This window comes from Puma concolor, chromosome D3 (genome assembly GCF_028749965.1).
Source record: "Puma concolor isolate L17-30 chromosome D3, mPumCon1.1.hap2, whole genome shotgun sequence".
NCBI lineage: Eukaryota > Metazoa > Chordata > Mammalia > Carnivora > Felidae > Puma > Puma concolor.
In genome coordinates, this window is record NC_141678.1 from 60785701 (window position 1) to 60812530 (window position 26830).

At 38.2% G+C, this 26830-nt stretch overlaps 1 protein-coding gene and 1 long non-coding RNA gene across 4 annotated transcripts in view; both read right to left on the reverse strand.

Annotated features, from left to right (window-relative positions):
- Positions 1-10278: 10278 nt before the first annotated feature.
- LOC147575595 (uncharacterized) lies at positions 10279-18776 on the reverse strand. Of its 2 annotated transcripts, none has more exons than XR_015242544.1 (3): positions 15183-18776; positions 14615-14724; positions 10279-10910 (listed from the first exon to the last, which is right to left on the reverse strand). It is a non-coding gene; the product is annotated as an uncharacterized LOC147575595 (long non-coding RNA). The 2 variants fall into 2 exon arrangements; XR_015242543.1 differs by lacking the exon at positions 10279-10910 and adding an exon at positions 12702-12942.
- Positions 18777-18787: 11 nt separating this feature from the next.
- Positions 18788-26830, reverse strand: part of LOC147575596 (uncharacterized) — a 323504-nt gene continuing 315461 nt past the window's right edge. For both annotated transcript variants that reach the window (XM_086682845.1, XM_086682844.1), the window contains one exon: positions 18788-20491. The gene's annotated coding sequence lies outside the window, so the exon portion shown is untranslated. The remainder of the gene's footprint in view (positions 20492-26830) is intronic.

Here is a 26830-nt window from a genome sequence, read left to right on the forward strand (position 1 = left end):
ATTTGAAATCTTTCATATTTGGCTGTGAAATAGAGAGATAACTATCCTCTATCTCGTTACTTATGTGCATCTGCTGGGTGTTATATATATGATGTGGATCGTCTAATTAGAAAAGGAGATACAGGGGCGCCTTGGTGGCTCAGTTGGTTGAGTGTCCAGCTTCGGCTCAGATCATGATCTCATGGCTGATGGGTTCGAGTCCCACATTGAGCTCTGTGCTAACAGCTCAGAGCCTGGAGCCTGCTTCAGATCTATGTCTCCCTCTCTGCCCCTCCCTCACTTGTGCTCTGTCTCGTCTCTTTCGCTCTCTCAAAAGTAAATAAGCATTAAAAAAATTTTTTAAAGAAAAGGAGGTGCAAAATTTGTCCCTCACTTTACTCAAAGTGATCAATGACATTACCTTGGTCCTAGGAGGCATTCAGGTCAGCCTCAACTTGTCGGCCATCACTATGCATAAGAAAATTAGCATACAATTTCTTTTTACAAGTCCAAGTGGCATCTGTGCCACTAATAAGTCTGCTGTACCTACATTAACACGTTGGGCCAAGTAGAAAAGTTAATACAGAAACTTAAGGAGCAAGTCACCTGGCTTTCTAAGGTAGACTCTAATGGCCTGATCTGTGTTTAATTGGTTGGGAATAAGAACTTGGAGATATGGTTCAGGGTCAAATATTGCAGACTGACACCATCGTCCTGCCTGGGATCCTGTTGGATTCCTGAATTAAATGCTGTATGACATGAACTGAGCTGATTTGGCCCCAGCCTCTGTCAGATTATTCAAAGTGGTCAATGGAGTGGCCTTCTGATGGAAAGATTTTCCAAAAGCCAAGATGATATAAAAATAAGGGGTACCTATTTAGGGGAGACTTATTTGCTTACATATTTATCTCACATATTTCTGCATGTGTAATGAGCAAACACACTGAGTGCCTCTGTTCTGGATTATCTTTTCAAGGATGTCTGTATAGTGAACTATTTTGGAAGACAGAGGTGGTATCTCCCTCCAGAACAAAGAACAAGTCTTCTTATTGCCTTGGAAGACAGAGATAGTGTTTCCTTCCAAAGCAAAGTGCAGTCATGCTTCCTGCCCAGTATAATAAAGATAATGTCTCCCTCTGGGGATAAGGGCAGACTTGCTTAATGTCCATTATAAAAGACTTGGCTTCTGTAAGCTAAGGGTTTTCCTCCAAAAATGTGACCCACTCCATGTATAGAGGTCACCAGTCCTCTTTACATCATCCTTTGGGAACTGAGTCTTAAGGAACCATCACAAGAGTTGTTGATATTTTCATTGCTGCTATTTCTGTGAGCAGTAAAATCTTTTGTCTCTGACTCAGGAGTGACATGTCTTCTGCCCATATCTATAAAGGTACGGCAGGCTAACTTGTTAGCTTGCAAATCGGGTAAAATCACATCTCTCTCAGAGTGCCTGACAGTCTCTGATGGAATAGCACAGGACTGTCTTCTTCCAGAAAAGCACAGTCATTTTGAGGATCAATTATTAGTATTTCTTATAAGCTGTGGCTTCTATACATGCAACCAAGGGGATTCAATATAGATACAATCTTAGAGACCATCCCCCATTCTACAAATAAGAACAATTGAGGCTCAGGCTTATTTACCTAAAACATTTATTTAGTGGCAGAATTTGAGCAGGTGCTCAAATTTTCTTACTTCCTGTTTGATACTCTTCCCAGCGTATTTCATTAACTATAACAAAACTAAAACTCTAAAGTCTACTTTAGTCTCAGATATCTGATAAATTTTTAATGAATACAGTGTAAAAATGGTGAACGAATATTGCCCATCCCATAACGTGAGAAAGCAATGGGCTCACTTACATCTTAGGTTGGCATGGGCCTTGCGCTGGATCTAGCAGTGATTTTCAGATCTTGGATGAAAACACTTTTGACAAGGCACATTTTCCTCTTGGCTAGCTACAGCAACATTTGCAAATGCTCTGAAGTATTTGTTGGCCCTTAAATATGTCATGTGCATGGACAACAGGAATTAGCACTTTCTGTATTCATCCAAAATATAGGATTAGTTTCAGCCATCTTTTATACTCTTGGGGAAATCTTCCTTGAAGTGACAATAATTTAACCTCATTTTTCATTTTCTTTTGAGCCTCTACACTCTTATCTCTGAAAGCCAATAGCTTATGTTATGTTTTCTTCTCTTGGTTACAGCACTCTTCAGAGTAGGCTATCTCATGTATGTATGTGCAACAACCTCCAAATCTCAGAGTCTTAAAACAAATTTTATTTCTTGCTCATTTTACATTTCCACCACAAGGTCTTCGGGAGGTTTTGTCCTGCTTTATCCTCACTCTGAGACCCATGCTGACTGAGCATCCACCACCCTGAACATCGTAAACGCTCCTGGCATCAGCTCTTGAAACATTTGTCTTGAAGTAATATTGCCACAGCTCGTATTTTACCTGCCAAAGCCTGTTCCATGGTCACACCCAACTTAAAGGGAAAGGGCAGCCCAATACTGCCATGTGCCAGGAAGAAGCAGAACCATGTGGCAAGCAGCCTTAGTGACAACCACACTTTAATTGACTTTGACCCCCAGTGTTTGTTTAAAGTTTGGACTGAATGCCCCGTCTCCTTCCTTAGCTTCAACTCCTATTTGGGCTATTCTTATGATTTATGTTAATGACCTTTTCCTTGCTGGAAAATGTTTCCATGTAATTGCAATAAGGAATTATTGCATGATGCTGTTATGTAAGAGAAGTCTGGGTAAAGATTTTTTAAAACAGTGAAGTCAGAGGTGAAAGGAAAATTAGAAAGAGGACTGCAGAAAAGCAAAGGGAAAGGGTGATAGTAAAGAAGACATAGAGAAAAAAGGAATTAGAAAGAGGAAAGGGAATGAAAAGAAGGAAAAGGAAAGAAAGAGAAAAGGCTTTGAGAAGAGGAAATGTTGAAAGGAAAGAAAGCCAGTGGGAAATGAATACTGAGAGCAAAACTTGCACATTTCAACATGCTTAGAACTCCCTGGGAAAAAAAGGTATGAAAACCTATAAGACATTATTTAAATCTTATGATGTTGTGCCCCAGGGCTGAAACCAAGTCCTGGGCTCATCATCTCCAGTTCCCTGCTGACTTAAAGAGAAAAAAATATTTTTTAAAGTGGCAATAGAACAAAAGTTCTGAATCTCAAAGCAACTAATGAAAACACACACATAAACTCTTCAGATTTCTCCTCTTCCCTAGGGCTCATTTTTTCTTAGAAGGAAAAAAATGTGAGAACCCAGCTGAGATCTGAATTTTCTCCCCAACTCTACAGAAAAAGAGGTAGAACATTGCTGGCCCCAAACTTCAAATACCAGGAGACCAAAATGACACTTCAATAAGAGGAAGAATTCTTGAATATATTTTTTTGGTTGCAGGGTTTTCTTCTCTGTTCATAAGCTCTTTATCCCTCTGATGGGTAGCTTTTTACATGTGTGTGTGTGTGTGTGAGAGAGAGAGAGAGACAGAGAGAGAGAAAGAGAGGAGAGACAGAGACAGACAGACAGAGAAAGAGAGAAACTGAGGAAAATAGTGGGGTCTGGAGCCTGCTCAGAGAAACCAAAACCAACTAAGCCATAGTGGGTGTACACCATGGAATCAGCACTGTCACAAACACAAATCAGGATGGTTCATTTGTTTTCCAGAGAGTTAGTTGCTGTATTATCAGCACACCCCTGGAAGAGACAGACTATAAGATAAAAAGAAAGAAGTTTTAAAAAAGAGCATATCTGAAGAAAGAGAAAAGAGGGAGAGGAAATCTAAGGAGGAAAAAGAGAAATGAGTAGATTTAGATTTGGAAGAAGAATTTAAAAGTTGAGATTTCCTAAATTCTACCCCATTTAAGCCTTTCTTTTTGTAAGTAAAGAGTTTTTGTTTGGTCTGAAAGTTTCGGATTCTTCATATTTTTTTAACCTGTAAATCAAAATAAATAAATAAAAACATGCCTTCATGAGAAGCAGACCCAGCCTTCTGCTACTCCAGTGAGTCTCCAAGGGTGATAATTAGGCAAATCCTCTCTGCTCTGGATACATGTTCCTGGCCTGAGTTTTGGAAGCATTACTTTTTTCCACCTGAAAGACAAGCAGATTGCCCACTCAGTCTGCTTTCAGAAACAGTGGAGCACGAATTCAGTGATGTTCATAAAGCCCCATGGAAGTTTCTATTCTTTAAGGATTTGATCTCTGTATTTAAAATGCAAAATCTCTGACTCATTAACACTTTAAACATTTACATCTAAGTTTGAATAATCAGCTGATTTTTCTTTTTAGATGGGGAAGAAAGATGATGGAAACATCCAAGCGCGAAATGTGCTCCTTTTATTTTCTTTCCCTTCTTATCCCATTCAGATACCCCTGCTTATAAATATCAAGGGATAACAAAAGAGGAAATACATACAAACCTATAGGAAGGGGTTCGTTTTAGTATTCAAATTAAAAGAGTGAAAAAGAAATTGTAGGTTCCTGCTTTGTTTTGTTCTATTTTGTTTTTTCTTCAAACAGGCTGGGGAAATTTATCAAGGCAGAGATTAGGGGTGGAGAGTAGACAGCCCTCTCAAGGATGTGTATGTTTAACCAACTCTCTCCTGATGGGGGCTCATTGAAATTCTAGTCCGCAGGTAGAAACCCCCTATATAAGAAAGAGCAGAGTGAAGAAGCCTGAAAATTCCTACAGCTGGAGCTAGAAGACTTACCGGGTTCCCAAACACCCAGGTTCTCTCTTCACAGGCATACACTCCAGGACCTAGTTGCTAAATTGGCCTGTGTTTCCAGACTAAGAGGGGAGCACAAAGGAGGCCCAGAACGCTGTAGCTGGCCATTTGGATAGAACAAACGGATCAGCACCCGTGACCATGGACTCAAATGAGAGGATATCAGGTCTTCAAACCAGAGAAAGCTCCTCTCTGGTTCTAAGATTCCTCCCTTACAAAATGAGCTGACCCCAAATCTCAGTTTAGCCCTCCTGTTTAAATTTGGGTATTACTCCCAAAATGTCTGGGGTAAGAGCCACAGCTTTTGGGTTGCAGTAACTTAGAATCACTTAGAACCTTAAAGGGCCAATTTCTTTGCTTATAGGCTGGGTAGGTAAGAATCAGACCAAGACAAAAACAAACAAACAAAAAAGGATAGATTTTATATCTTGCTCTCTTCACCTATATCAATGTTTAATGACTTGCATATACTTTTTTACAGTTTCTTTCCTGTTTTATTTTTACTGCAGAAGCATAGTGCTCATGCTTTCTTTGTAATTGTTTGGAGAGGTGCAGGGAATTCGCTATATACATGGTTTCGTTTTGTCTTGTTTTTTTGGTGAGTGTATTTGGAGGAGGTGGTAACTCACCAGCAAAGCCTAGTATAATAGCGGACTATAATAATACTAAGCAATCGAACCTGAACCTTTGCTCCTGGCATGCTATTTGGATTGCTTTGGTAGTCTCTTGATAATTGGAGCTGCCGCCCTCTACATCTCCACCTCCCCCCACCCCCCAACACACACACCCTTCCAGTCTCGCCTTTTATCACCTCCTTCCATTTGGACGCATGCTCGCAGACATGTTTTCTTCTCTCAGTCCTTTGCAAAGGCCTCCTTCCGCCCCCATTCCATAATCAAAGCCCTTGTTCCCAACTATTCTATGTTTCCCCTGAAACTTCCTGGAGTACAATTCTCTCCTTAGAACTAATTGGCTATCTGTATATCCTGCCTTGAACTACAATTTAATTCTGTCTCTAGGTACGTCTGTTCTCCTTACTTACCAATTTATATTATGAGGACCTTAGAAACGTACAGCACATCTTCATCTTTGGTTCTTAGCACAGCTCTGTGTATATAGGTGGTTTGTAAGGAGCATTTGACGAAAGAATGAAGGAAAGAATCAATTCATCTCTCAGATGATTGAGTCTTGAGTGGCAGAGGGTTACTATTTCAATGATATGATTATTGTCTTTCCCACAGTCTTTTGTGGAGAGAGTATACAATCTCCGTGTGGTTGGGGAAGTATTTCTCCCACGTGATTACTTACTTTGAGTGGATTTTACATCAGTTCTTTAGGTTTTCTGCTCAGATTAGAGCAAATTCAATTGGCACCTTGATTTACACATCTATTATGCTCTTCTTTAGTGCTGGATATTCTGTATACAAAGAAGAGTGTGAAAAATCTATGCCCTCAACAAAGTCATGTTGTCATGTGGAGGATAGGAAATAAATTATTGCAGTAGGACAAACAGGCATGTAAACAAGCTGTTGGGAGCAGAAACAGGGCACTCTTTAGGGTATGATTTAGAAAGGGAGAGACTCAGAGATGAAGGGATAATTATTTTACATTCTTTCCTTACATGTAAATGACCTAAATATATAATAAACATATTACTTAATGAAGGAGCTAAAATTCTGTAGTCTTGACTGGTGGTTACATAACTTTCATTTTCAAATATGTAGCCCAATGTGTGAAAGTGAAAGTAGGAGTACCCTGATTAGGAGGAAGGGACTTATTCCCCCTTCCTTCCTCTTTTTAGCCTTGACCCTGGAAAAGGATCTAGAAACACACTTTAAAAACCATTCATAGGGACGCCTGGGCGGCTCGGTCGGTTGGGCATCTGAATTCGGCTCAGGTCATGATCTCATGGTCTGTGAGTTCCAGCCCCGCATCCGGCTCTGTGCTGACAGCTCAGAGCCTGGAGCCCGCTTTAGATTCTGTGTCTCCCTCTCTTGCTCTGTTCCTCCCCTCTTCATGCTTTCTGTCTCTCTCTCAAGAATAAATAAAACATTGAAAACAATTTTTAAACAAATAAATAATAAAAACCATTCATCAAAGACTTAAGAATAGACATTTAAAATTCTATTAAATCATAAAGACTGACTAGTTGAAATTAGAGCATGTCCATGTAATAATGAAATATATCACTTGAAAAATAAAATCCTCCTCTCAGTTATTATGAATTTAGAAAATTAATAAAATATATGGAGAAAATCTCTTTGATCATTAGGAAATAGAGGGATGAATCTCATAATCCCAAGAGATGATATAAAGTAAATAGTGAGTGTATAATTACTTTGTATAAGGTATTTGCAGATAATAATAGTAAAATGGATCATCAAGGAACAGCTCCATAATAACAGTCCTCCAAACATTGAATCTGATGCCAAGAATAACAATCATTTTCCGAAACATGGGTATGACAGAGTCATAGTCCACGACTCAATGAACCATGTGGCCAACTTAGACACATTTTCTATGTTTCTGATTGCTTGGAAATTGAGAAATTAATATTACCATGGGTAAAAACATGGTCACAGTTTTTTACCCAAAATGGATATTTTCCTTTTCTGCATGACATGAATTTTAAATGAAGTTGCCTTTTCCTGTTGAACAGAGTCAATCAGAATATGTGCATGTGTAAGTCACACATTAGTTTCAGTTCTTGTCCTCCCAAATCCCCTCTGGGTCCTTTTCCAAGTCCCAGTTGTATTGGGTGTGTGCACAGTTCATGAGGTTCTAAAGAAATGAGAGTTAGCTGTGTCTTTTCTTGAAACTGAAATTAGTTATATCCATCAGAAGGTAGTGTGTGTTTGAGATTTTGCCCCATTATCCTGTGATTAATAACTCATGGAAAAAGCATCAAGATCTCAGTCTGAAACTGAAAATTACTAGAACAACTGCCTGTTTTATATTCTCCTGTCGTGTGGGGTTAAAAACAATAACAACCTATATGGACTCTTGAAAAAAGAAACGGAATAACTGAGAAGAGCATTGTTCTCTGTAGTACAAAGAGCCCAAAGGCTTGGGAAGTGAAAGGACTTAGACTTTTTTTTCTGTTTTGTTTGTTTTTGTGTTTTTCCCTTTGGGCCATCTGCAAGTGAACCAGTCTAAATTGGTTTAATCAATCAATAGGAATTTGCAATTCTATACTAAGTGCAATGAGAGATAGGAAAAGACTGTAAAATTCGAAGAGGTATTCTGTGAAATTGAGGCATACAAGAGGCAGGCTCCAACTGATCCTTTGATCCAGCCCTTAGACATTTCCTGAAGGGCTGAATACCAGACATGTCCCCCTTTCCAATACTCCTCCAACATTAACTACCAGAGAGGAAAGATTATACTCCTAGTTAGTAATTATATTATGGATCTTTAAAATTATAGGGCTAAGCAATAAAGGTCCATGAGTCATCTATAATATGAAAAAAAAAAAAAAGCTTTTTTTTTCAGTAACTGAGGAAAAGCTGCTCAAATGTCATGTTTCTTTGCCTTGTGTAAAATAACATCAACTCACTGGTATAGGAGAGGAAAAATGTTTTCTCTACCCTTCTAGGTTCTTTTGGCTATTCAATTAATTAAGTTGACATGAGACATATTAACAGGAGAAAAACAAATTTAATCACATATATACAGGAGCCCCATCAGAAAATGTGAGTCCCAAAGACAAGTGGGTTCAGTTGAGGCTGAGCTAAGGAGTGGAATAGTGGCCTAGGGCTTTAAAGGGGAGGAAGGCAATTCAATACAGACCAATTCACAGGGCAATAAAAAGAACAAATGTTTGATAATTAGATGTTTGCCCTGCCATATCGATGGGTCACTCAGAGATAAAATTTATCTCTGATAATAGCTCTTATTCTGGGAAAGACCCCCAGTTTAGATTCTTTAGGTAGTTAAGGGAGGGGCAGAAGTCTCCCTTGAGCCTGCAGAGACTCAATTGTTTTCAGTTCAAAATAGTCCACATAACAAAGTGGCACGTTTTTTGCAGAGACCTGTTCCAAACCCCTTCAGTAAGATACGGCCTTGAACTGGATAATAACATTTCAATTTAAAAAGGTCATCTTATCCCAGCAAGTATGTGAACTCCACCAGAGGCAGGACAATGCCTTCCACTTTGGATTTCCCACTGTCCTAGGCACAGTGTTTTTGTTTTTGTTTTTGTTTTTGTTTTTGTTTTTGTTTTTGTTTTCAGAGAAAGTCAATGTCAAATGCCTGTGAGAGTTTTACAGAGAAAAACTGAAAGGGTGAAATAGGGTCTGGAAATTAGAATAAAACACCCAACTAAGCCCACATGTATTGTGTACTTTCATTATCAACGATTGCTTTAGACTCTGTGGGCCACTTTTATCTGAAAAAGAGGTGGTGAAAGCAGTGTTTTTATATTCCCTCCAATACATGTTTACTTGAAAAATTCTTTTAAAAATTAGACTTAAAAGGGCACCTGGGTGGCTCAGTCATTTAAGCATATGACTTCAGCTCAGGTCATGATCTCCTGTTGGTGGGTTCAAGCCCCACATTGGGCTCTCTTTTGTCAGCGCAGAGCCTGCTTCAGATTCTCTGTCTCCCTCCATCTCTGTCCCTCCCCTGCTCATGTGCTCTGTCTCTCCTCTCTCAAAAACAAACAGACATTTAAAAAATTAGCCTGAAATAAAAATCCATGTTTTGAAAGTTTAAGAATTTTAGTAATCAAACCATTTTTATCTGGACTTTCAGACCAAAAACCTTTGAAGAGCTACCTCGGTACATTGTGTATTGTAGACATTGATTTTGTTAATTTCCTCCTTTGGAACAGACCTGGTTGCTTTATTGTTGTTGTCTTTTTATTTTATTATTCTATTATTGGCTAAATCATCAGAGAAATTCTGTGAGTGCATGAGAGAACTAAAGATGTATTCAGTTTAATCAAAGTCTAAATAGCTTGGAAGTCTATGAAAATACATACATACATACACACACACACACACTTAAGATTTTATGTAGAATTATTCATTTATGCAGGATGCCTTGTGAGGTATCTTTGAGTAGTGAAAAGAGGAACCAACCTTTGGAAGTTCTATTGTCTCATTCCAGTGCTTATATTCACTGGTCTTGTGACCTTAGACAACATCTCTCTCTGGGATCCTCATCTATATATTAGGAGAGATAGGAGACCAGTGGGCTACATAGCTAATCATACCCACACCATTTTTTAGTGTAAGTGTATATATACCTATATGAATGATACAGGTTTCTGAAATCAGACTTATGGAGAACAGATTTTGACTGAATATACTATTGTTACCTGACTTTAATGCAGAATCTTAGCTTTGCTACTTATTTTCATATCGCTTCCTTCAAAACTAGAAAAATAACCTTTTTTTTCCCTTTGACTCTTGGCATGACTGCTGGCGACAACCCATGGCTGAAGTGCTTGAGTAAATAGAGAATAGGAGATTTCTTAAACAAGTGAATTATTTAAATCTGCATATGCAATAAGACTTGTTAGGCAAAATTTCTGCTCAGTAAGACCCCCAGGCTCTTAAGAAGATATTTGATATGTAATTTCCTAAACTGCTTACTGTAGTTTTTGCATCTTATTGTTTATTTTGCACGAAATTGTATTGTCAGTAGGAAGGTTCCCAGAGAGAGTTTTGATTGAAATATGCTTGGATGAGCATTAGGCTTTATTTTTGTGTGTGTGTGCACGTAATAATATTAAATCTTCAAGTTATTGCAAGTTGGATATTTGCCAAGATTTGAATCAAAATGGTTCCTTTTCTTTGTGTTTTCATTATGTTAGTTCCTATAAATAATGCACATTTTCTCCTTAGTTAAGCAAAAAAGATGTAAGAGGAAATGAAATGTATTTAATTAGTAAGCACAAACATTTCTAACACATACCTGCTCTGTATCTGAGGTAAGCAAGTGTCCCCTAATTTCCTTTGTCCTTACAGCTTCAGCCTCGTTTGTCTCTGACTTTACCTTTCAAGTCTATGGCTTCTGGCCTCAAAGTCAACTCACTTTGGGTTGTATAAGCAAAAGAGAGCCCATGTATATAGACCGCATGTATTCGAGTCAATAGGTTAGCAGGTACCAAGCATGGGCAAGGCGTCCAGAACTGTCTTTGTCACCATAATGAAGCCAAAAGACATATGACTCTTCTCTTCCTGTTATAGTGAGTAGAAAAGGTTTTCACATGTGAGACCAGTTTTCGAATACAACTGGCCAATAACAGTTATAAAACCAATCATACATAAGGTGAGAGATCAACTAGACAACTGGCAATACACACTCATAAACACACACACACACACACACACACACACACACAAGCACACAGAATATGCTTCTAAAACATAAGAACTCATTTACGCAAAATGAAATATTTCAAATATCCTGAATTTTTCTTCTCAACTTTTTTTCTCCTCTCTTCTTTGATGTATAACCTTTCTCTCTATATCTCTGTCTCTGTTTCTTTGTGCTTTTCTCTTGGTCTCTTCTTTTTCTTCACTTAAGATATTTTTCAAAAGCCACAGTTTCTTAAGATTGCAACTAGTCTGGTGACTTTTTCTACCCAGTTTCTTGATAAGAACTAAAAGTTAGATGATTTCTTGTGTATCCTACAAAAAGCTAATATGTTTAAAAAATAAAAATAAATAAATAAAAAGCCCCTGGTGAGATTAATGTTCCAGCAGGCCTTGAACTTGCCTTAAAACTTGGAGCCTACTGTTCCAAGTTTGCATGGAAAGTACCAGGAAGAGGAGAGAGTAAAGGAGTTTAATTTCAAGTCAAGCTCAGTTTTAGTATTTTCAGCTTCTCTGTTCTGTGGTAGTTTCTCTATATGTCTCCCTTTTATTCTATAATCCATAGCTCATAGCAAAAAGTGTACGCACTTAACTAGTCTGTGATTTGTCAGGTTTCTTGGTCTTGATCCAACCCGCCCCTACAATAGAATATACATTCTTTGGGAAAGGGAAGAACTGTGACCCATTTGGGTAATGACTAGGCCACATTTAGGAGCCTACTAAAAACTCATATTATCTGAGTGATTGAGTTGTTAGTTCGCTAATGTCCTAATTATGAAGGTTTTTATGATACAAGTAATATAGGAACAAATATACTAAGCCAGAGATGCTTCATACTGTGCTCTAGAGTCCTAAATAGACAACTAATTTCTGAAGGAAAAGGAAGCTCCCTTTTCCCTCCCCCTCTCTGTTCTTTTTCCATATTTGTCACATGATGGCTTCTTTGCTCCTCCACCAGGAAGAAATGAAAAGTGATAACTGTCTTCATTTCATCATGGACCTCCAAGCCCCTCACGGTTGCATCTCCTTTCTGGGAGTAGGTTGGTTTTCTAGATGACTTTCAGTAAGAAAAAGATACTTAAACAGAAAACTGTTTCTACTCTGGAGGGACTGGAGACTTTTAAAAATCATTTGAAGCAAAGTATATGACTCAGTTTGTTGTTGGGATGAAATTACTAATGCACAGAATGAACTGTGACTTAAATTGAATATTGCGCTGATTAGGTTTATGTTTGGGCCGTTCTTGATAAGGCTCTTCTCCATTACCCTGGTAATTGAACGCTGGCTCCAGTAATAAAGATGCAAGTTTGGGGGCGCCTGGTGGCTCAGTCTGTTGAGCGTCTGACTTTGGCTCAGGTCATGATTTCACAGTTTGTGAGTTCGAGCCCCTCATTGGGCTCTGTGCTGACAGCTCAGAGCCTAGAGCCTGCTTTGGATTCTGTGTCTCTCTCTTTCTGCTCCTCCATTGCTGACACTTTCTCTCTCTATATATATATTAAAAATAAATAAAACATTTAAAAAATTTAAGATGCAAGTCTGTTGTTATCCAACAAGAAGCTAGGAGGAAATTAAGTGCTTGGCAAAAATGATGTACCTTAGAAACTCCAGGTCTTACATCTTGGGGGTCAGCCTGATTTCTCAGGCGTGGGAATCCACGGTAACTTCTTATGTGTTTTACTTCCAGGGTGAGTTTTAAGACTGCTCGAGTGAGCTGTTCCAATGTTCTCATCTCCTGATCCCTCATTACTTTGAGCCAAAGATTTATTGTTCGGTACTTTGGAGGGTGTTGCTTGTATGCAATTATGCTGGCTTAATTGTAGTTCATTCTTCCCCATATATTGTTGTGTGACCTCGTGCTCACTTTATTGTGGGCTCTTGCTGTCAGGCCTAATCCCTGGAAAGATGTAAGTACATCAGAATTCATTACAAAAAGAAAGGAAAACACAAGTTGGGGTGGAAGAAAGCTCGCAAACGGGGAGGCAGCTTAACCTGCTGCTACTGCCTTTACAGACAGAAAAATAAAAACCCTGGGTAAAATGGTCCCCAGTGCAGCCCTAATCCAGGTCTGTGACCCAGTAGTCACCAGTGTAAAGTTCGATCATGGAAAAGACTGAAGTTAAGCTAGAACTAAGCTAGAAAAAATGGTAATGCTTGTGTCTTCCTGCAGTCTCTCATCCTTTTCTGCTCTTTTGTTCCTGAACTTCCTTTCACACCATCCGCATTTGCCCTTTGTCTCATTACACCCCACCAGCTGCCACTGCCATCTCCTGGCTCTGCAAGCTTTTATTCAAGCCCTTTCTCCATGACATCAAAATCTGATTTCAGGAAAGCATCAGAAACTTGTTCACTCTTTGGTGATTACCTGAATCCACAATATAGAGTAGATCCCCAGTGGAGCTGCCAGAGGGGTCAGCGTTTCTTAAACCTGAACATGAATTAGAATCACCTAGAGGGCTTGTGGAAACGCATATTGTTGGGCTCCAATCCCAGGGTCCCTCATTCAGCATTCATGAGACAGGGATTGAGAATTTGCATTTCTACCAAATTCTGAAGCAATACTGATGCCATTGCTCTGGGGGCCACACTTTGAGAACTGCTGAACTAGTGATCTATCTGCTATCTTCAGATATTAGCCTAACCCACACACAAACTCCAGTGGGAGCACAGTGACCTCATAGAAGAGCTTCTGTCAAGCCTGGTTTTCCCTGGCTCCCTTGCTTACAGTAAAGTTGTGAGCTTGGCAGGTGGGAGGATGCTCTCTGATAACGTAATTCACAACCTTGAACTGACTTCAAAATTTTTTCTAATGTTTATTTATTCTTGAGAGAGAGACAGAGACAGAGAGAGAAAGAGCGTGAGCAGGGGAGGGGGCGAGAGAGAGAGACAGAGACAGAATCTGAAGCAGGCTCCAGGCTCTGAGCTGTCAGCACAGAGCCCGACGGGGGCCTCGAACTCATGAACTGTGAGATGGTGACCTGAACTGAAGCTGGACGCTTAACCGACCGAGCCACCCAGGCACACTGAACTGACTTCTAGAAGTTTCCTGCTCTTCCTGGAAATATGTGTGTCTCCAAAAGAAGTGACAGCACTGGGTCCTGATATAGGAAAAGAATGAATGGCTTGGGGTACAATTTAGTGACAGAAGAAGATGTGAGATATTTCTAGGCAGAGAAGACCTGACAGACGCCCTTCCCATCCTGACCTTGAGCTGCCGTATAGCAACACCTGGACTTTTGAGGCTCTTATAACCCACTGCCCTATCACAGAGGAGAATAGACACACACCTCCATGCTCCAGGAAAGGACTGGGGTATCTTGGGAAATTGTGCTGTTTAAAGTGTTACGTGATTGTCTCCCAGATAGATAGATAATACTTTTTTAAAAAAATACAACTAATGTTTTGAATTTTTTACCACTGCATTCCATAGTGTGTTTTCCTACTGGCAATCTCTTATAGTTTTGAAGCTTAGATTTACTCCTTTAACCTATGTGGATGTGTTCTTTCTGCATTTGCATGACTAAGTGGCTTCCCTGACTCCTCAAGCTTTTGTGTGTATCTGTACTTACCTTCTCCCTTCAGGGTTAATGTTTGCACCGTTTCTTCCATCATTTTGGGTATAGTCAACTTATTTTGGTCCACTGGAGTTGTCCATTTTGTTGTTAGAGTGTCAGTGTTCCTGGACATGTAATCAAGATAAAGGGAAACTGATGACATAGAGCATTGTGATCTGATTTCAGAGGAGACTGAGGCCTTGATATCTTCATCCTTCAAACTAATGTTTCTTACCTAGTATCTGGAATTTCAGTGTGCCATTCATAGCTTCTATTGGCAAATAAAAAAGAAAGACTAGCTTTTTAGTGTTTGGCATGTAGAAGGTGTTCATTACATGACTGAATAATACGTAAATGAGTGGATTTATTTATCCCAAGGCTTTCATTCAAAAGAAATTGCTTGGTGTTCTTAGACTGCTGGTACCTAAAGGGGGTTTCACTCACATGTCAATGTGATGAAGGTTCTAATAGTTGGTTTTGATATGCAATGGTTCCTTGAGGTGTATCCAAGGTAGGAGGAGTGGGAAAAGACAGGGACTCAAAAGGTACACTTTCAGATCTCAGAGTTTGCCCTCAGGCTTACCTCTCCAGTGGTCCCCAGCTGTCATGATCTTGCTCTGGTTTCTGCCTTCTCTAACTTGAACCTGAATCTATGCCAGTTAGCCCTCTAGCACCTGTATATGGTTGCTGAAAATATAATCACCAAAAACTGATTAAGTGTTAAATAGAAATTATAAATGTGAAATTTCATAGCATAGCACCTGATCCAGAAGTCAGCACTCAATACACACTTGATTCATTTGAATAAAGTCACGGCCCCCAGGGATTGTTGCAAATCCAGTTTTTCCCTGGTTTTGTGTTTGTTAATAGTCCTAGTTCCAACCTAATTTATGATCTCCTCGGAGGAAATTCCCAGGATTGCACCCAGAAATGGGATTCAGGTAAAATAGGAGGGCTGGGGAGGTGGAGGCATAAAGCTAACTTAACCACGCAGAAGGCTGTCAGACCTCACGGATTGACAAATGAAAAGCAGGTATAGATTCTGTGCTAGGCTCATTAACAGGGTGTGGGGCTGTGGGAACCCCTGCCTCAACTTCAAGAGGCTGAATAGATGACACATACCTTGTGTCATCGTTCAATACTAAAGAAAAGCTCTTTTATGCCCCTTCTTATCTCATCCCTCTGTCTGCTTCTCACCCAGTACGTCATTGTACAAGCTCAAGTCCCACTCAGACTCATTACTTTAAATATCAAGAGAGTAATTCTACTCTTCCCTTGTCTCCTGCTCTAAGGTGTCTGACTCCAATGTTTCTATACCACAACCAACTTTATTCTTCTCTCAAATGGAGCCTGCTCCTTTTCTCCTCTTTAGTTTACCAGTACCAGCTCAGGTATTCCCCCTCACATAATGTTTCACAACAGAACACATCCACTTGCATTTTATTGTTTTCTCCTTTATCTGTTAAAACTCTTTCCCAGTTAGTATGGTGTATTTTCTCTCTTTATTTCCTTCCTCATTAACTTTTTTATTCTCACCTTCATTATTGCAATCATGATTCAAACAGTGGGATAATCATTGTTTGAAATTTTAGTGGTTAGTGACATACCTGTTTTAAGGCAAGAACATCATATAATTTGAAGTGGCAATTAGGAATAATCAAGAACCACTGCCAATAACATATAAATCCTTGAAAATATTCCTAATTCCCTTCAAAACATCTGTAAAATCTCTACCTACCTTTTCATTCTCCCCTAATTAAAAAAGCTTGTCTCAGTATTAGCTTAAAATATAGACAACATATTCTTTGAATTTTAGCACTTTTTTTGTTTTATTGAATTAGTAGCATTGTAAAGGTGTTTCGTTTTATAGTATACAAATTTACTTTACAGTGTTTCATTTTGAACATATAGCCTAAGGAGTTAAATAGGCATTGGAATACTCTCCCAGAAATCTCAATCGCTATAATATTGTCCCACTGGAGAAATCTAAAAGATTTTCAAACAACTGATTTATAAAGAAATTTTTGGAAAATAATCTATTAATAGTTGGAGTCCACTGAGCAGATAAGACTACTTTTCTTGATATCTCTTTTGCCCTGAATTGATTGCTGAAAGATTTTTTTTTCTTAAAAATAAGATTATATTTTATGGTATAGATATATTAATGATTTTTGACAAGTTGAGCATTAAAAATACAATAAAAGCAAATAAATTATTGAGCATGAAATGTCTTTTGACTTCTTAGTTGCAGAAGATAAACGTATAGTTGGAAGTTCTTGTGCACCTAGAAACAGAAGAAAAATTCAGCATGAGCAATGGGTATTCAAATGCACTGAGGAAAACTGAAGGCAGGTTTTGAAACTTAATGAACAAGCTATTTCAGAATAAATAATAGGGTACCTGTGTCTTCAAATGAAGTCCTCAGAATAGCTACATAAATACTGTTCACCAAATAGTTCCCTATCACTTTGAGTTTAGATATTGCCACAAAACTTGTTTCATCTAATAAAATAAAAACATTTCTGGGTGGAAGTTTTAAGGGCTAGTAAGCAGTTCAACACATTCTCTTTTCCTCAGGTGAAGTGAATGGTAACATTTCTGCGTTGGTCCTAGAGAGGAGTATCTAACTGACCTATTTGTATGTTTTGTCAAGTAGAATATCAACTTTGGAGGTTTGCCTGTTACTGCAATGGAAACTAACCTATCTTGACTAACAAAAATGTTCACTTAGAATATAGATTTGATGGCCATATGCCAAACCTCTTGAATCAGTATCTGGATCTGGTAAAGCCTAGAATTCTCAATTTTTAGCAAAATCTACAAATGTTAGGCTTCCTACATTTTTAGAACTATTGATGTATGGAGCTGTTAGGCTTTTGCATTTTTTTTTAATCCATACAAAATGTATGTTAGGTTCAAGTGGTGAAAATCTTACATCTTCGACCCAGGACTTTGGCTTCCATCTTCAGGACAATAGAGTGACTGCATAAAATTGCATAAAAGACATTTGTGTTCATGAGGTACCGCAGAATAGAGTTTAAGTACAAAAATAAAGCAAAAAAACAAAAAAAAAAAACAAAAACAAAAAACATAATTTGAAGTTGTTGCCAAAATTCAAGGTAGAATGTCACTAGGGTAGATTTTTTTGGTTTTTTTAATGTTTATTTAGTTTTAAGAGAGAGAGTGCACATGAGAGGGGCAGAGAGAGAGGGAGACACAGATGTGAAACAGGTTTTACGCTGTCAGTGCATAGCCCGATGTGAGACTTGAAGCCACCAACCGAACTGTTAGATCATCACCTGAGCTGAAGTGGAAAGCTTAACAGACTGAGCCACCCAGGAACCTGGTTAGGATAGATGTTTTAACTCATTTCTTGATTATGAGGCTTCGAACACAGAAGAATGGCCTCATATATATGCATATATATTGGAGGGTATATGATGTGGAGGGGATAATTTACTTGGGAATTAGACTGAAAAGTTAATGTATAAGTTGGAAAAAAAACCAAAACATCTCATAAAGTGAAATCTATTATTGGAACCCAAGACCTTGGATACTCAGAAGTACTGGATTATCTTTTTTTTTTTTTAACTTTCTTTTAAGGCTGAGGATTTTATTTCGTTAGGATAATAAAGGCCAAGTTGCTGGGATAAATAAAAGTGTAGATAGATGAAAGAGAGAGAGAGAGAGGGAGGAAGGGAGGGAGATAGATAAAGGTATCTTGTTTTATATGTTTCTATACCTTGGGTTTTCCAAGTATGTAGAAGGAAATTAATGTAAATTAATTGTAAAACTAGTCATTCCACTGTATCCATAATGCACACGAAGCATAACTGTGCATAGCTTATTATAAATCTCTTCCTTCTTTCTAAACTCTCTTCCCTGATATTCTATCCAGTTTGGATGAAGCTAACTCACTCTGTATCTCATTTCTACTACCTCTTTAACATTAGCATTTAACTCAGGCTTGGCCAATTAAGGTGTTCCATTTCCTTTCCATAATGATGGGTTTAAAATGGACATAGAACCTACATGGTATCACCATGAGTCATGCTCATGACTTTACTAAAAGCCGTCAAAAGAGAGGAATCTTCTTCACTACAGTGTTGATGATGTTCCTTTCTTCCTAATGTGGTTACTTTCTTTGCTGCATTACACATTCTGTTCCACTGGAAAGGAGAGGAGAAAGAAAGGAGAGGGACGCCTGGGTGGCTCAGCCAGTTCAGCATCTGACTCTTCATTTCCTCTCAGGTCATGATCTCACACTTTGCGAGTTGGCTAGTTAGAGCCCCATGTCAGGCTCCACACTGATAGTGTAGAGCCTGCTTGGGATTCTCTCTGTCCTTCTCTCTGGCCCTCCCGCTCTATCTCTTAAAATGAACATCATAAAAATAAAATAAAATTAAAATTATAAGATAAAAATATGAAGTTTGAGAGGAAAATCCAAAACAGGGAGGACTTGCATCCTGCCTCCTATTTCAGATTGGTGGAGAGACTGATTCACACAGTGCTTCGAACCAACACTGGAACAAGATGGAACAGGAAGTAGCACAATGGAAGAACATCTCTGGCAAAAGGGAGTTGACCCAAGACTGCACGTGTTTATACCCCCAGACTCTGTATAATGTGGAGTAAACTATGGTGAGTGAGACAGCCAACAGTCTTGGGAATTGAGAGCCAACAGCCTTGGTCAAGCAGACAAGGAACATGCCAAGACCAATGAAGATAGCATGTAAACCAGCCACCACTCTCCATAAGGGTTCATGAGCTTTCCCTATAACCAGTCACCATTTAGGGTACGAGAAAATAGATGGGCCAATTTCTGAGCGGAGAGAATTGTTTGAATCTCAAATGTGATTGCGTGTTTTCTGAAACATCTTGAAATGCTCTAAAATAGTCTAGTGTAAAGTGGCAGAGACTGTGTTTTGTTTTGTTAATTGAATATAGTTGACACACAATGTTAACATTAGTTTCAGGTGTACAACATAGTGATTCAACATCTCTATACATTATGCTATGCTCACCACAAGTGTAGCCACCATCTGTCACCATACAACACTATTGTAATGTCATTGACTAAAGACTGTATTATGTTTAATAGGTGGTGGGAAGAGGCACCACCTTTAGCATTAATGGAAACTCCAGAACAAAACCAGAGCAGCTATACATGCAACATACTTTTGTTTCTTTGCATCTCTGAGAGTATGTAATGCCTAACTCCACAGATATCCTAGTATGCTAGTGACTTTCTTTGCTATCATGTAGGAATATTGTCTGAGAATGAAGAACACAGAGAGGAAAAATGATCAAGGGATAGAGAAAACAGACTGAATCCCAATGACATCTTTGCCATACTGAGGGTGTAGCTGCCATTGGACTGCTCACATTCATGAAATAACCCATTCATCTTTTTACCCCAAGCAAGTGTGAAATGTATTGCAACTTATTATAAAGGCAGTGTAACTCTTCACTAGCTGGGTAACCTCAGCACATTATTTACCTTTTTGAGACTCAGTTTTCTTATCTGTGGAAACACATCACAGTATTTTTAACATGATAATTTAAACAAGATAATTGATGCAAATAACTTAGCATATTACCTCACTTGATTTATAGTGGTTTTATTATTATTAATGATACTTCTTAGTCATTTACCAAGATACATTTTCTAAAAGCTATAACATCCCTTGGAAATAACGTAACTTTTAGAAATACCTATTGTTTATTTTTCTACTCTAAAATTGGTTGATAAAAATCTGGCTAAAATGCTATTTTCCCCCCATGTTTTAGGTCAAAAAAACATCTGGTTACCATTCCTGGGATGATTCTTCTTGGCTAAAAAGGACATTCCTGCCTTCTTGAAAGCTCAATGTTTGTCCATATCACTGAAATCTGAAGTGTAGAAAAAAAACAGTTTAAAATATTTTTTTTTTTTTGGCTTCTCACTGCAGTAAAACATAATTTGGCTGAAATAATGAGATTCAATTGCTCATAAGCTTAAACAATGACAGTTGGGTGGTATTTGTTGTCAAGTCTCCTGTTTCAGAGGCAAGCTTTGCTATTGACTCATTTTGATACATTTTCTAGAGATTAAGAATTTGGGAAAGGGGGCTAAGAAAAAAATTACCAAAGCGGTACACTGAATTCTTATCAAGTGCAAACTCTTGTACGTTAAATTCTGATTTCTTTTTTAAGTGCTTCTCAACCTTAATTTACTGACACCAGCTATCAAATATTTTTTGTATCATTTCTTTTCCAGTTATCCAGGTCCCAGACTCAAATATTTTGATCGGCATAAATTCCAATTAAGTCTGATTATGTTTCTTTGGAAGAGTTAATTAAATTATTCCTTTTAGTGTTCTGGAAGGAAAATGCCAAGCCATGTGGGTTGCAAATGACCTTTAGAACACTTAGAGATTTGCATGCATGTGACACGCGGGTTTACTGACATTCCCCATCCCTGCTCTCTTTGAAACATAGAAAGAGCAAGTAGATTTCACTTGAGAGACACTTCTAAGTGAGGAAAGATCATTTTCATCAGCTCCGGTCTCCTTTTGTGAACCCATTTCTATATATTTTTTTAAGTTTCATTTACTTATTTTGAGAGAGAGAGAGCCTGAGCAGGGGAGGGGCAAAGGGAGGGAGAAAGAGAATCCCAAGCAGGTTCCATGGTGTCAGCAAAGAGCCCAATGCAGGGCTGGAATTCACGAACCGTGAGACCACGACCTGAACAGAAATCAAGAGTCGGACGCTTAACCAACTGAGCCACCCTTGGCACCCCCCCATTTCTATATTTTTTAATGTCCTGATAATCTTGTCACATATCAGTCATTCTTCTATTTGTCACATCTTGTTACTTTATAGCCATTCTGGTTTTAAAGGTAGAATTGAGAATCCTTTCTGTAGCATCTTTCTAGGGGGGAAAAAAAAACAAAAGCTGTAACTTTGGGTAGATAAATAAGGCTTAAGAATCAAATAATTATTTATGGCAGACAAACAAGGTAGACCCTGCTTTGGTTTCTTATTGATGTTTATGGGCATCTGTGGAAGTGGTGGTTAGTGGTAGGTGAGATTTTACTTTAGCAAAATGCTGGCCTTCGTAGGCAAAAGAACTGAACATGTTTCCAGGGAGGTGGAGAGAGTGAGCAACATCCCTTCTACCCACTTCCACTGTCACTGTGATTCCTGACGTTGGCCCTTGCAGACCCCTGCCAAGGCAAAGATTAATTGTCTTTTCTTCTAGTCTCGCATATTTCAACTCCTTTCTGAGTGAAAGCTGGCTAGTATTACCAATTAATTCCTTCTGATAAAGTAAAACATATATTTTTATACAGATACTAATAGATGCTAATAATCTGCCTACTCTTCTAAGTAGAACAGATTTTATCTTTTCAACTTAACCTTCTTTGACTATTCAGTATATAGTAATCACCCTCCCTCTGTGGACCCTTGTAAGGCTTATTATGTTCCATCTTTCTTACATGCTGCTTGATATTGTTACTTACTATTTTTGTGAATGAAATATGCTATGTCACTATTTTTTTATCAAATCCAAACTCACACCTTCAAATGATATTGTCCCTTGAGCAATTATGCAATTACTTTAATGATGCTGCTATAGCTCAGAGGCTGTTTGAACTCTTGTTTTGGAACTTTCTTCAAAGCCTGTAGCACTTTTTTAAAGACCTTGATAGTGGTGAATCTTCATTTCTTGCAGATGGGATCTGATTTTGGGAAATAGCTAAAAGTTATTCAGAGCCAAGTTTAGTCAATAAGATGCATGATCAAACTGGGTAATGCAGTTTTGAGTTAAAAACAATATTTGATCATAACCTACCTAATGAGATGTCACATTGACATTGAGAGGGATTCCTAAGCAGATGTCTGAATGACCTATGGCAGTTTTCTTTACATAGTTGGCCCGTCTTTGATGGTGACTAGACCCACACTGGACACTCAGAAACTATAACCTAAACACCTACCTCATTTATAGATGAGAAAACTGAGACTGAGGGAGGTGGACTCACTTGTCCAAATTCATCAAAGGAAGAAAACCAACGTCTGACAACTGCAATAATCCAATAATGGAAGAAGGTGCCTTTGGAGGTGATGAATGATCACTTCTGGGTATATTGATCAAATCAGAAGGATAGATTATACATATTACAAATAAATCAGGCAATTTTTTTTAAGGTTTATTTATTTTTGAGAGAGAACACAAGCTGGGGAGAGGCAGAGAAAGAGGGGGATAGAGGATCTGAAGGAGGTTCTATGCTGACATCAGGGAGCCTGATGCTCAAACTCAGGAACCTCAAGATCATGACCTGATCTGAAGTTGGATGCTCAACTGACTGAGCCAACCAGGCGCCCCAAGTCAGGCAAGTTTTTTTTGTTTTTGTTTTTGCTTTCGTTTTTATAACTAATGGGAATGTTAGGACTTTGGTTGGGATGGAATTTGAGGGGCTACAAAACCATTCTTTACATACAAATCACAGAGTTAGTGTCTTGCTCCAAAAGTCATCTGGAGTGTAGGAAAATCTCATTTGAACTCATCAAACCTCAATTTAAGAAGAAAGCCTGGAGCTTATTTGGTTCAAGTACTCACCTGGGGATTGACCTGCTGCAATATTGATGCTGTTCATATTTTGTCTATTTTAAACTTCCTAAGGATGGACAACTAAATATATTGAGATATCCAACTGCAGCCCCACCTATTAAAATTTTCTCTCTTACATTACACTCAAATTGTTGTATTGTCCAGGTATTGTTCCTATTTCTGACTGCTCTCTCACCATCAGGTGCATTCAGAATAAATCTAATCACTCTTTTATGTATTTGTAGAAATCATCGAAAACTCCCTAAGCCTTCTTAAAGTTGAATACTCTATTAGCCAAACATCCTTCATATTAAGTAATTTCAAAACCTTATTCCCATATGAGTCATTTTTACAACTTGAAATTCTTTTAGGAATTTGATACATGAAAATTGTTATGGCCTTCCTCAGGGCAAAACAAACAAACAGTTTCTCCATTTGTCCCCTGAAATAGGCAGACTGTAAAAGGAGCTTGGCTACCTAGAGTGAAACTGGACTGGATTTTCCTTAAATGGGGATAGTATCCTCTATCAATGCAGAAAATTCCAAAATAACCTAAAGAATTGGAATCTTTTTGAGAATTTTACCTCATGTTTCAGGGTTCCATGTTTTAGTAATATGGGAGGCCAACCAAATCCTGACTCTGGTCTCTATTTTATAATATTTTCTTTGGATTCATAGTGTTTCCTTCCCCAAACACTATATTATTTTCAAAAAGCTTCATAATTCTAAAAATCTTTCACTTGCAATTTCATTTGATTCCCTTACATAACAAAGCTGAATGATATTATCCTTTTTTTTTCTTTATGGGTAAACTATCTAAGAGTTGAGAAAATGGAAGTCAGCTATCAAAGGGTTAAATAAATTGTGTATTATTATACATGTGGTTTAGTAGACATTCCTTTAAAAAAGGAAGGCAAAAGGTATAGCAGGTTTAAATCGAAGAGGGTTTTTTAAGCATGTTTTTAAATTCTTGTTCTCAGAGCTTTGTTTTCGGAATCTTAGAACGGGATAAAGTTATGCAGAACCTGGTTTGAAAAAGCTATTCTAAGAATGTTTTAGTCATATTAGTAGGATAGCTCTTTCTATTGTTAATCGCTCTGAACTTGTAAAGTTATCTTTACATCAAACCAACCTATCAAAAGTTATTCAGCCTTTCTGGACTGCTATTCTCTCACCTCCAAGAGAAAGGTTTGAGAATTAGCTCTATTTCAGCCTTTATTTTCATAAATTGATGCTGTGTCATCTGGCTGGAGATAATTTTTTCAAAGGCACAACTTCTCATTTTTCCATAAAGTTGTTTCTAAACTTATTGATAGATTTGGAGACTAAATCTTTACACAAAGTGGCCTGAAAACATCTCAGTAGACCCCAGACTCAAATTTCTATATTTTCACTGAAGGTTGTATATTTGCTGTGTTCCAGATGCTATTCCAGAGCCTGAACGTATGTCAGTGAAGGAGACACACAGGAGCTTACATGCCATGGGGCAGCGTACATTTCTGTGGATGAGATTGTGGAATACATTGTATGAATCAGTGATATTTGCTCTGATGTAAACAAAACAGCATCATGTACACCTTTTTATTGGGGAGCAAAAAGATTAGTAGCAGTATAAAGGTCTGGGAGAAGTACAGATAAATATGTAACACTTAAAAATGCGAAGGGTTAAAGGGAGAAGTTGTTTAACCTATTTTATTTATTGTCTTATAGCCTTTCATTTGCTTACTAGCTCCCTATGTATTCATTTCTAAGAACACATTGAATAGGAAGAAAAGGAAGGAAGTAGCCATGTCTAGCCATACATGCTGAAGTTTCATATTCAGCTATTGAAAAAATGCTTTACTTCTGATAATACTGGTATCATCTCTCTCAAGAAATAGGTTCCACATAATATTTAGCTAGAAAAAAGTATTTCATTTTCTTTCTCTGTTCTTGTAGAGACCCTATTTCCATGAATATCCTTGGCATTTAACAAAACCACAAAGTGTATATTGCCCATGCTATTTCTTGACAATTCCATTATTGGTGACTTCACCAAATTCTGCAATTGCTTCCTGTTATTTGGGCCTGTGATGGTTAATTATACGTGTCAAGTTGGATGCCAGTGCCTAGATGTGTGGACAAATATTATTCTCGATGTTTCTCTGAGGGTACTTTATATTAGATATATATTTAAATCTGTGGACTACTCTGAGTAAAGCAAATTGTGGGTGGGTCTCATCCAATCTGGTGAAGGCCTGATCGACCCTGAGCAAGAGGAAATTCTGTAGGAGAATACTTTTGGATTTCGTCTGCAACATTGGCTCTTCCTGGTTCTAAAGCAGACTGCCTTTGGACTTAAACTGCAACTTTTCTTGAGTGTTCAGCTGGATAGCCTCCTCCATCAGATTTTAGTATCATCAGGCCTCCACAGTTAGGTAAACCAATTCCTTAAAATGAATCGATCTTATTAATTCTGTTTTTCTGGAAAACCCTGACTAATACAGGGCCACTCCAACTATAGTGCCCAACCCAGGCATCCTCTCATAAACAGAGCCTCTTATCCTCCTTTGTTCTTTCTATTGACTCAAGGAATCCACATTTGGGCAGATTATAATAAAAGTGAATGCTTGATTTGAATCTTAATGTGTTACCTTTCTTGACAGTATTTTATTATGAAATCCTTGGCAGGAAGGGCTAATCCCTGTAGAAAAGCTATACAGCAACGACAGGGCTGATGGGACCTATGCTCCAAGATCTGTTTTTCTTTGTCTGTTTGTTTGTTTCAAATATACTTAATTCTTTTTTTAGAGCAGTTGTAGGTTCACAGTAATATTGAGCAGAAAGATTCAGAGATCTCCCGTATATTTCCTATCCCCACACATGCATAGCCTCTCCCACTATCAACAACACCCATCAGAGCGGTACATTTGTTACAGTTGATGCATTGACACATCATTATCACCCAAAGACCATAGTTTACATTAGGGTTCATCTTGGTGTTGTACATTAAATAGTTTGGGATAAATATATAATAACATGTATCCACCATTATAGTATCACATGGGGTAGTTTCATTGCCCTAAAATTCCTCTGCACTCTCTTTATTCATTTCTCCCTCTCTGCCAACTCCTGTCAAACATTGATCTTTTTACTGTCTCAATAATTTTGCCTTTTCCAGAATGTCATTTAGTTGGATTCACACCATATGTAGCCTTTTCAGATTGTCTTGTATTACTTAGCAAATGTGCACCTGAAATTTCTCTATGCTTCTTCATGGCTGGTAACTCATTTCCTTTTAGCACTGAATAATATTCCTTTGTCTCAAGGTATCCTAGCTCATTTTACTTATCCATTTGCCTGCTGAAGGACATCTTGGTGACCTCCAAGTTTTGGCTATTATGACCAAAGCTGCTATAAACATCTGTGTGCAGGTTTAATGTGAACATAAGTTTCTAACTTTTGGGGGTAAACACTAAGGCGCATGATTCCTAGATCATATGGTAAGAGTATGCTTACTTCTGTAAGAAGCCACCAGACTGTCTTCCGAAGTAGCTGTAACATTTTGCATTCCTAACCGTCAGCAATGATAGTGCCTGTTGCATCACATCCTTGCTGGCATTTGGTGTCATCAGTGTTCTGGATTTTGACCATTC